This window comes from Lactuca serriola, chromosome 4 (assembly GCF_051521515.1).
Source record: "Lactuca serriola cultivar US96UC23 chromosome 4, Lser_US96UC23_V15, whole genome shotgun sequence".
Lineage (NCBI taxonomy): Eukaryota > Viridiplantae > Streptophyta > Magnoliopsida > Asterales > Asteraceae > Lactuca > Lactuca serriola.
The window spans coordinates 238,964,774-238,973,725 of NC_136411.1; the positions used below are offsets into that span (position 1 = coordinate 238,964,774).

Here is an 8,952-nt window from a genome sequence, read left to right on the forward strand (position 1 = left end):
AAAACGAAATAATTTATTAAGTTTTAATTGGATTTGAAACTCCTAGATCTTTTGAGATTAATTGAACTTTTCAATGGCATGTTTCAATCTCGATTGTGCCCTCTCAAGTTTTGTGACTGGGATGCCGAGGATCACAAAACAAGTTGTGAATAACCATGCAAATATACTTGGTACCCTTATATTTACCCCTCAATCGATGTGCCGGTTAACCACACGCGCTCCACCGATATTATGATAAACATTAAGTTGCCCTTTGCCTACCTTGTTAAATCAAGCTAGTGTGCTGGTTAACCACACGTGCTCCACTAACCGATTTAAGCAAAGTGCAAAGTGTAATTTCATGGGATAGCACCAAATTCACATTTTCCTAAGTAACTAAGATTGGGAATTCATAATAGTTTAGTTACTTAGTATTTATCATTAATACTTTTAATGAAGGGAGAATTCTAGTCCTTGGCCTAACCATTCGGCTAACGACCCTCCACCAGTCAAGGAAGCGGTGGGTGAGAGTGGACACCCATTAAACTGCCTTTTTATAGGTAGTAACCTTATACCCCCTTATAGACCGGCTTCGTGAATGAGGCCTACTAACGGTAAGACTGACTTGCTCTTACACACACACATATATTATTATTATTATTATTATTATTATTATTATTATTATTATTATTATTATTATTAACTTATAATACTATAAAGTATAAGGGTTGAATTTTAACTTTTAAAATTCTAAGGGTTTAACTTGGAATTAAAGTATTCATGAGGGGAAACTTTACAAATTCCAAAACTTAAGGGCAAGTTTTGAACTATTCAAAAACTTTGCAATTCCATAACTTATGTGTTTAAAGTAGTTTTAATGAAAAACTCTTCAAGTTCCATAACTTGAGGACAAGTTATGAAAGACTTTAAAGCATTTAAAAACGAGACTCTCCAATTTTCATAACTTATGGAAATCTTATGAGTTTTAATAATCATAAATGTGACTTTTAATATAACTTGAGGACAAGTTACAAAAAACACATATTATGAACAGCTTTTAGATTAATTTGTATTGAAAATATATTATCACATAACTTTTCTATTAATCTAAATCAACTCACAAGAACAAGATAATTTAAATCAAACACTTTTCATATAATTAGCCAAACCATGAAACAAATACAAAACATGAATTTATTGAAAGTTATCTATGAAACTGGATTAGCATGAACATTACCACATCAAAAATAGGTTTACAAGTTCAAAAACAGCTTAGGGTAATGTTCCTAGTCCAATTCCAGCCAAAAACCTTGAAAATATGTTGTTTGGGGGTCCAACTCGTCGAGTGCATGAACCAACTCAATGAGTTGGATGATTTTATGCATGGACTCGGCGAGTCCACTCTCCAGAACAGCAAAAAAAATCAAATTTTCAGCATTTTTCAGCAATTTGCATCAATTATAATTGAAAACAAGCCTAGGATCTGATACCACCGAAGGGTTTTGAGCATTCTAACACTCCTAAGGTGTACACGCAACCCTAAATACCTTGGATCTATGTTTTCTCTATTATACATGCAAATATCAATTTTCTAAGGTATTTTTCTAACTAGCATGATATGAAGTACATATAATATAAATTCTAGTAGAATTACATACCTCTTTGTTGTAGCTTGATTCGATGGAGCTTAAGAGCCTAGTGCCTCAAGTGTGACACCTAAAATGGTTCACACAACATCACCAACATCTTGGAATAACTTGAGAGAAAAGGATCCTATGCTCAAATCGGCTAGCCCTCATGTGTACATACACCAGTACCAATTTCTTGAGCCATGGGGTCCTTATATATGGTGGCTATTAGGGTTACACCATGTAACACATGTCTTTCCATATTCTTCATGCTCCACGCGTTAAAACCTTCATGGAGTATCCATGGATTACTCCATGGGTTTAGCCTAACATGAAGAACTATGGATCATAAGCCCATATATAGAAGAATGAATGATTTACACAATCAATCCCCATATATTTAATTAGTCCCCTTTGATCACAAAATTAATTCCAAATTAATTCTTGATCAACACTAATTAAATAATATAATTTCATTTTAATATATTAGAACTTATAATATATTAACAAATCATAAATATCCTTTTCTCACAAAAGTCTATCCAAATTGTTCCGATGCCATGCAACCCAAATAGACCATGCCAATCAGGTCAAGTACATACCAATTATAGTTATGAACTTAAACACTAATCCAACACGCAGTTCATGAGGTCCATGAATGCGGCTAGAGCATTATGAGCCCAAAGGGCATCTCCACGAACTCGAATGAGCATAACAAGTCCGGAAGGCCATCTTCTGCACATCGTCCTCTCTGACCCTCATCTGATGATAACCCGAACAAAGGTTAGTATTGGAAAACCAAGATGCACCCTGAAGCTGGTCAAACAAATCATAAATCTGTGGGAGTGGATAACTTTCTTCATCATTAGCTTATTCAGCTCCCGGTAGTCAATAGACATCCGATACGACCCATCCTTCTTTTTCACAAACAGGATCGACGCACCCCAAGGCGAAACTACTCGGTCGGATGAACCCCTTGTCTAACAGCTCTTGTAGCTGTGTAGATAACTCATGTACCTCTAGTGGAGCTAACCGATATGGTGATTTGGCTATCAGAGACGTACCAAGAACCATGTTAATTCGAAACTCTACCTATCTCTATGGAGGCACTCCAAGGAAATCCCTCGGAAACACATTCGGGTACTCCGATACAATCGTCACATCATCAATTGACACCTTACCCTTCTCCTGGGTATCCATAACATAGGCGATGAAACTGGAACAACCCTGATGAAGATAGCATCTAGACCTAGCAGCTGTGTATAGGACCGACCCGCACTGAGCTCCCTCTCCATGGACCACCAACTCCCCCTCACCCCCTGCTTGGGGTCCGAACACGCACCATTTCATGATCGCAATCAGTCACTACCCCATTGGGGCTCATCCAATCCATCCCCACTATAACCTTGTTCCCACGCAAAGGAATGGGAACCAAGTCAATAAGATACTGCTCACTAAACATCTCTAAAAAACAATCTCGATGAACGCTCTATGCCCGGATCGATTAATCATCCGCAATCTCAACCTCTAATGGACAATCCGACTCTCTCGGATCTCCGACAAACCCTTATTGAACGTAAAAGATACGAAATATCGGGTAGCCCTCGAATCAAACAATATCATAGCGAGGATATCGTTCACAAGGAACGATCCTAAAACAAAACACACAAATATAAGCAGAGAAATCAACATAAATAAAGAGTTAAGCAGAAAAGACATACTCATCACCACATATGGTGCGGCACACGCCTCCTCTGCAGTCAACTGAAAATCCCTTCTCCTCACAACATACGCATCCGTCTTGCCCTGGCGGCCATCAATAATCTATAGGGTCGTTGGAATAGGTGCGACTACTGGTCCTCTCGATTGTAAACTCGGGCATTTGTCCTTCTTGTGTCCTCTCTGATTGCTATGAAAGAAAATCAGATCTGATGTATGGTGGTGGTGGTGGTAATAGCAGTGCAATCCTTGCTAAAGTGCCCCGTCTTGCCGCACTTGTAGCAGCCTGAACCACCCGCTATGCAAATCCCATCATGCGACCTGCTATATTTTGCACAATGGCTCCAACGCTACTAGTCATTTGACCTAGAGTCGAACCCCTTGGGTTTCTTCGCCGAAACCCCCAATCAGCTTCCCATGCTCCGACTTCCTCTTCCCTATGTGCACCAAATCAATCTTACGCTCATGCACCCTGGATATCATGTCATCCAAAGTCGACCAGGAATGAAAACTAACAAACTCCGTGATGTCATATCTCAACATATCATGTTATCGAGTCTTCCTCATCTCCTCATCAGCTGCATATAGGGGTACCAACTGAGCCCTCTCCCTGAACTTGGCAGTGATCTCCACCATGGTCTCGGTCGTTTGCCTCATGTCAACAAACTACCTAGCTAACTGTTGCACCTCAACAGTTGGTGCAAACTCTGATCGAAACCAAATAATAGAATCTAGCCAGGTCATGGCCTCAGAGGATAGGGTTCCCACAGTATAGCCGACCTCCTCCCACCAATCTCAAGCTCGGTCCCTCAAACATCCCGTGGCGAACCTTACCTTCATCCCCTCGAGGCAGAAGCTCATCATTTGGGCACACTCAAGGTCATCTATCCAACACCTGGCTGTGATGGGGTCCTTCACCCTAATGAAACATGGTGGCCCACATTCCCTGAAATCCTTGAAGGAGAGAGTGTAAGCCCCAGACTAGCTAGCGTCCAGATCGGCCCTGAAGATCCAAAGGCTGCATCAGCTCAATGATACCCCCCTGGGCAGACCCGAACATCACCAGGGTTGCATCAAGGATGCCTCTAGTAACCTTAGATGCATTGAACTCACATAGCCACTCATCAATCGATTCGGTGCCTGTGCCTGAACAAGATCCAGATCCTGAACCCCCCGCTCCATGACGTCTCATCACCATACCGAAACATAACCACATAAACAGTTCACAAACACAAAAGAAGGTTCACATTCTTGACTTCCCTAGATTCATCGTGGTCTTCCTGGTATCGGGTATAAATCCTATGATTTCAGTAGTAGAGGCCCAATAATACCTTCCACGCCTATTTAAACCCTCCGTAAGGACTACCTTGACTCATCCAAGTTGCTCTTCCCAACTAGTACATTTCTCACACTATAAGGCGTCCTACACACCAATGCATCTCTCAGGGACTTCCTAGGACTCCCTTCTGTAACATCCATAAAAATACACAAAAATTTAAACTTTTCAAAATCAACCCAAGTTCATAAATTGTTTGCAAAACATCCAAAACCATTATTGTTCAAAAATTGTTTTAAAAATAAACCAATATCAGAGTTTTCCCAGAAATCACAATCGTAAATCGAGGAAGTGTACGGTCATGCCTTCGCCTTCCTGCGGACATCCGAAGTACCTAAAACAATAATCCATAAGTGTAAGCTTGAAGGCTTTGTGAGTTACCCCCAAAATACCAAAACCATACAACCATATCAATATCATAACAAACATCATGCATACTGAGCCATCAGCTCGAATGGACCGCCTCGCAGGGCCTACAACCTATCTGGACTGCTCCTGAGCCTTCCACATGTCTGGACCGCCTCGTAGGGCCTACAGCCTGTTCGGACTGCTCGTCGGGCCTTCTGCTTGGCTGGTACGCCTCGCCATTAATTCTAGTCCAAGCACTTGGCATTTTGATGGTACAATATCTCATAATCATTAAGGCCCAATTATGGCCAATATATGGCCCAATTTTCCAAATTGGGCCCAAACCCATCACATGGGCCTTACCCTAAAGCCCATCTAAATATTCTAGTCCATATACTTGTTCTTCGATGGCCCATCAATAGCCCAATCACGAAAGCCCAAAAGAAACACCCAACTCAAGGCCCAAGCAAAATTAGGGTTTTTACATAAAATGACGATTAGGGTTAAGTGTTCTTACTTAACGCATTAATGACTTAATCCATTAAGCCCATCACTCTACTAGGTCAAACATACAAGGTGATATTTGCATATTTAGCTATATTTTTATGTTGTATTTTTATCATTTATTAGGTAATTAATTGCATATTGTGGACAAAAGATACTTAATATTGTTTAAATTATATTTTCAGTCCAAAAAAGAAGCTCGGAAGCAAAAGGAAGCAGGAGATATGAACGAAAGCTCGGGAACGAAAGAAAGAAGAAAAAGGCTTAATTCTGAAGCTACTCGGGGAGTAGGGTCGTCTACCCGACGAGTAGACATGAAGGTTCACGAAACAATACGTGGAGTCCTTGCCGTATACAGATTCCTCAAGGGGGACTCGATGAGTCAGTTGTTTACTCGATGAGTAGCCCATGTTTTGAGAAAACTATAAATAGACTTCATAAAGCCGAATTGAAGACTCTCTGGATTTTTTAGTGGAAACACTTGGCGATCAAGGAAGCTCTTGGTGCTCTGGAAAACGTTGAAGAACCCTAATCCTTCATTCTTAAGAGATTAAGGCACTTTAGGCTTAATTTTCCACTTACCTTTGAATACAATTATGTTAGGTTTAATTGAATTCATTTTTAAGCATTCATATACTTAAATCATGAACTAGTTTCGTCAGTTTCTGTTTGGGGAAGACAATTTTGCTCCTATGGTTTAATTTACTCTTTTGATTAATTGTTAGTTGGTGATATTGTTAAATTAAGCTTGTTAAAGACCCTTATGCATTAACCATAACTATTTTCTGTTAATTGCTAAGTGATTAAGTTGCATGAACGTCTCTTAATTGCTTATCTCATATAATTTATGTGAACACAATACTATATGCCTAGGAATAATGAACATGAAACTAGGATTAATTAGAGAATGGGTAACTTAATATGTGAGCTTGTGTGATACACCATCAATAAGAGGTTAATTGAATCACCAAATTTAATTAGCTAACTACAAGTCTTATTTAACTCGAATAATTAACCTAGGAAATCTATTAGTTTTATCAGCTGGCCACTGCTTGAATTGGTATGTTTTCTAAGGATTAGTAATAGCGAATGCGAATCTAATCACTAGATTCGGTAACCAATAACAATTAATCTATTATATTATCATAAAAATTAACCATAGGAGTAAATGAGTCGAACCTAAACAGAAAACCTTTTTAATCATGGAATTTAGTTTGTTTTTAGCTTTTAGTTGAGTAGTTAAGTTTCAGTTAAGTTGATAGTCTTGCAAAACTAGAGAAACCCCTATTTTCTATTACTTGTTTTTAGTTAATTCTAGTTTTTAGTTTTAATTTTCCGTTCCCTGAGTTCTATACCCTACTTATTTAGCTACACCACAATTGATAGGTCCACTGCCTTTGTGTGTCAATTTTATAATTAAAAGTAGGATTAAAACTAGTTGAGTTTAGACACAGCAAGTTTTTGGCGCGGTTGAGGGGAACGGCTCAAAAATTAGCACTAATTTCTAGTTTTATCGATCCTTTGTGTGAGATTTGTCTTGCACAAAGTTATTTTTAGGTAACTTAGTTATTAGGATTAGTCTTAATAGTTTTCTGTTTTAGAAATTTAATTAAATTTTATTTTCTGTTTCTGCCTTGAACTCGCCGAGTGCAGTCGAAGCTACTGGGCAAGTCCATCGCTGTTTCATAGTTTTCGTATTTTATTTTAATTTTGTTCTTTTTACACGTTTTTCTTGCTTTGATTGCAGGAATTACATGACCAGAGGATCCAACACACCCTTGGTTCCTCCATTTGAAGACCCAAAATCCGCTTTAAGGAAAAACAAACGCAAGGAGGTTGAAAGCTCTAATACACCTAAGAAGTCACCTTTGACGAGCTTGAAGACGGTTTTTGGAAAGAAAAAGAATAAGAAGCCAAGAGAGACCATCAGTCGAAAGAGCGAAAAAAGCAAGTTAGAGAATATTGAAGATAATCCTAAAGAAGTCGAATTTAAATACGTCTACGAAACAGAATATGAAGAAGAAAGCGACTTTGAAGGCGAACTAGCTAATCCCATGGCTAACATCGTTGAAGTTCCCATGGGCGAATGGAAGAAGAGGATACGAGATAATACCGGCCCGGGACTTGTGCAACCTGCAATTCCCGCACCTGCCACTTTTGAGCTAAAGGGTCACATAGTTGCGCAACTCAAGGAGACCACCTTCTACGGAAAACACCACGAAGATGCCTATAAACACTTGAATGAAGTCAATGATGTAGCTGATTATTTTAATGTTCCAAATGTGCCTCGCGAAACCCAGCTGCTTCGTATGCTTCCAGTTACATTCAAAGGTGCTGCAAAGGATTGGCTCAAGTCACTCCCTCCCAGATCCATCACTACATGGGCTAAGATGAAAGAAGAATTTATTGACCAGTTTTGCCCACCTTCAAAAATAGCCAAGTTGAAGAAAGTTATTGCCAACTTTGAACAACAACCTGGAGAGTCCCTTTATGAGGCATGGGAGAGATACAAAAGTCTACTAAGGAATTTCCCACATCATGATCTTAATAGCCAACAAGAAGTCTCCATTTTCTATGATGGAGTCAATGTAACAACTAGGCAGCTCCTTGACTCGCAAGGACCCCTCACAAAGAAAGCACCCCCGGTGATCAAGGAATTAATTGAGGAGTTATGTAAACACTCAAGAGAATATAATTACCCACAAAATGAAGTAAGTAGGGGGTAGTGAACATTGTTAAAGATAGCATGGCGGCAATCATGGCTAAACTAGATAGTTTAGATAGGAGGATGACTAAGATGGATCAAACAATCCATGCTATTTGGGTAGGATGTGAGAGTTGTAGAGGACCTCACCTCACTAAAGATTGTGATTTGGATGAGAATGGAAACAAGAAGGCTCAAGTATTTTATTCAAGTGGCGACAGATTTGATGATAATTGGCGAAAACCGAAGAAGGAATGGCTCCCGTATGACGAGTACAAAAAGGCAAAGGAGGAGAAATACAAGCAAAAAGAACGAGGTTTCTATCAAAAGGAGGAGCAGGTTATGGAAAAGAAAGCTGATTTGGAAGAGATGCTTACAAGATTCGTAGCCGCATCCGAGAAACGACACAATGATACCGATGCTATACATAAAGATCAACAAAATATGTTGAGAGAACACCAACTTATGATGAAAGATCAACAAGATTTGCTTAGGAATCTGCAAGCATCTATTCTCAACATAGAAAAGCAGCTGGGGCAACTTGCACAACAAGTGAGTGAGAGAAGACCGGGTGGACTTCTGAGAAATACCAAAAGTAACCCGAAAGGCGCACATATAGATATTGTCACAACTAGGAGCGGGAAGATTATAACCCCTCTGGCCCCTATTCAGAACGAAGATCTGAAGCTGGTACAAGAGAAGGAGGCAGAAGGGCAGAACCAAAATCAGACCCA

The 8,952-nt window shown here is 39.5% G+C and overlaps 1 non-coding gene across 1 annotated transcript; it reads right to left on the reverse strand.

The window, feature by feature from the left end:
* Positions 1-7,952: 7,952 nt before the first annotated feature.
* LOC145103625 (small nucleolar RNA R71) lies at positions 7,953-8,059 on the reverse strand. Its single transcript, XR_013706706.1, has one exon. It is a non-coding gene; the product is annotated as a small nucleolar RNA R71 (small nucleolar RNA).
* Between the last annotated feature and the right edge of the window lie 893 nt (positions 8,060-8,952).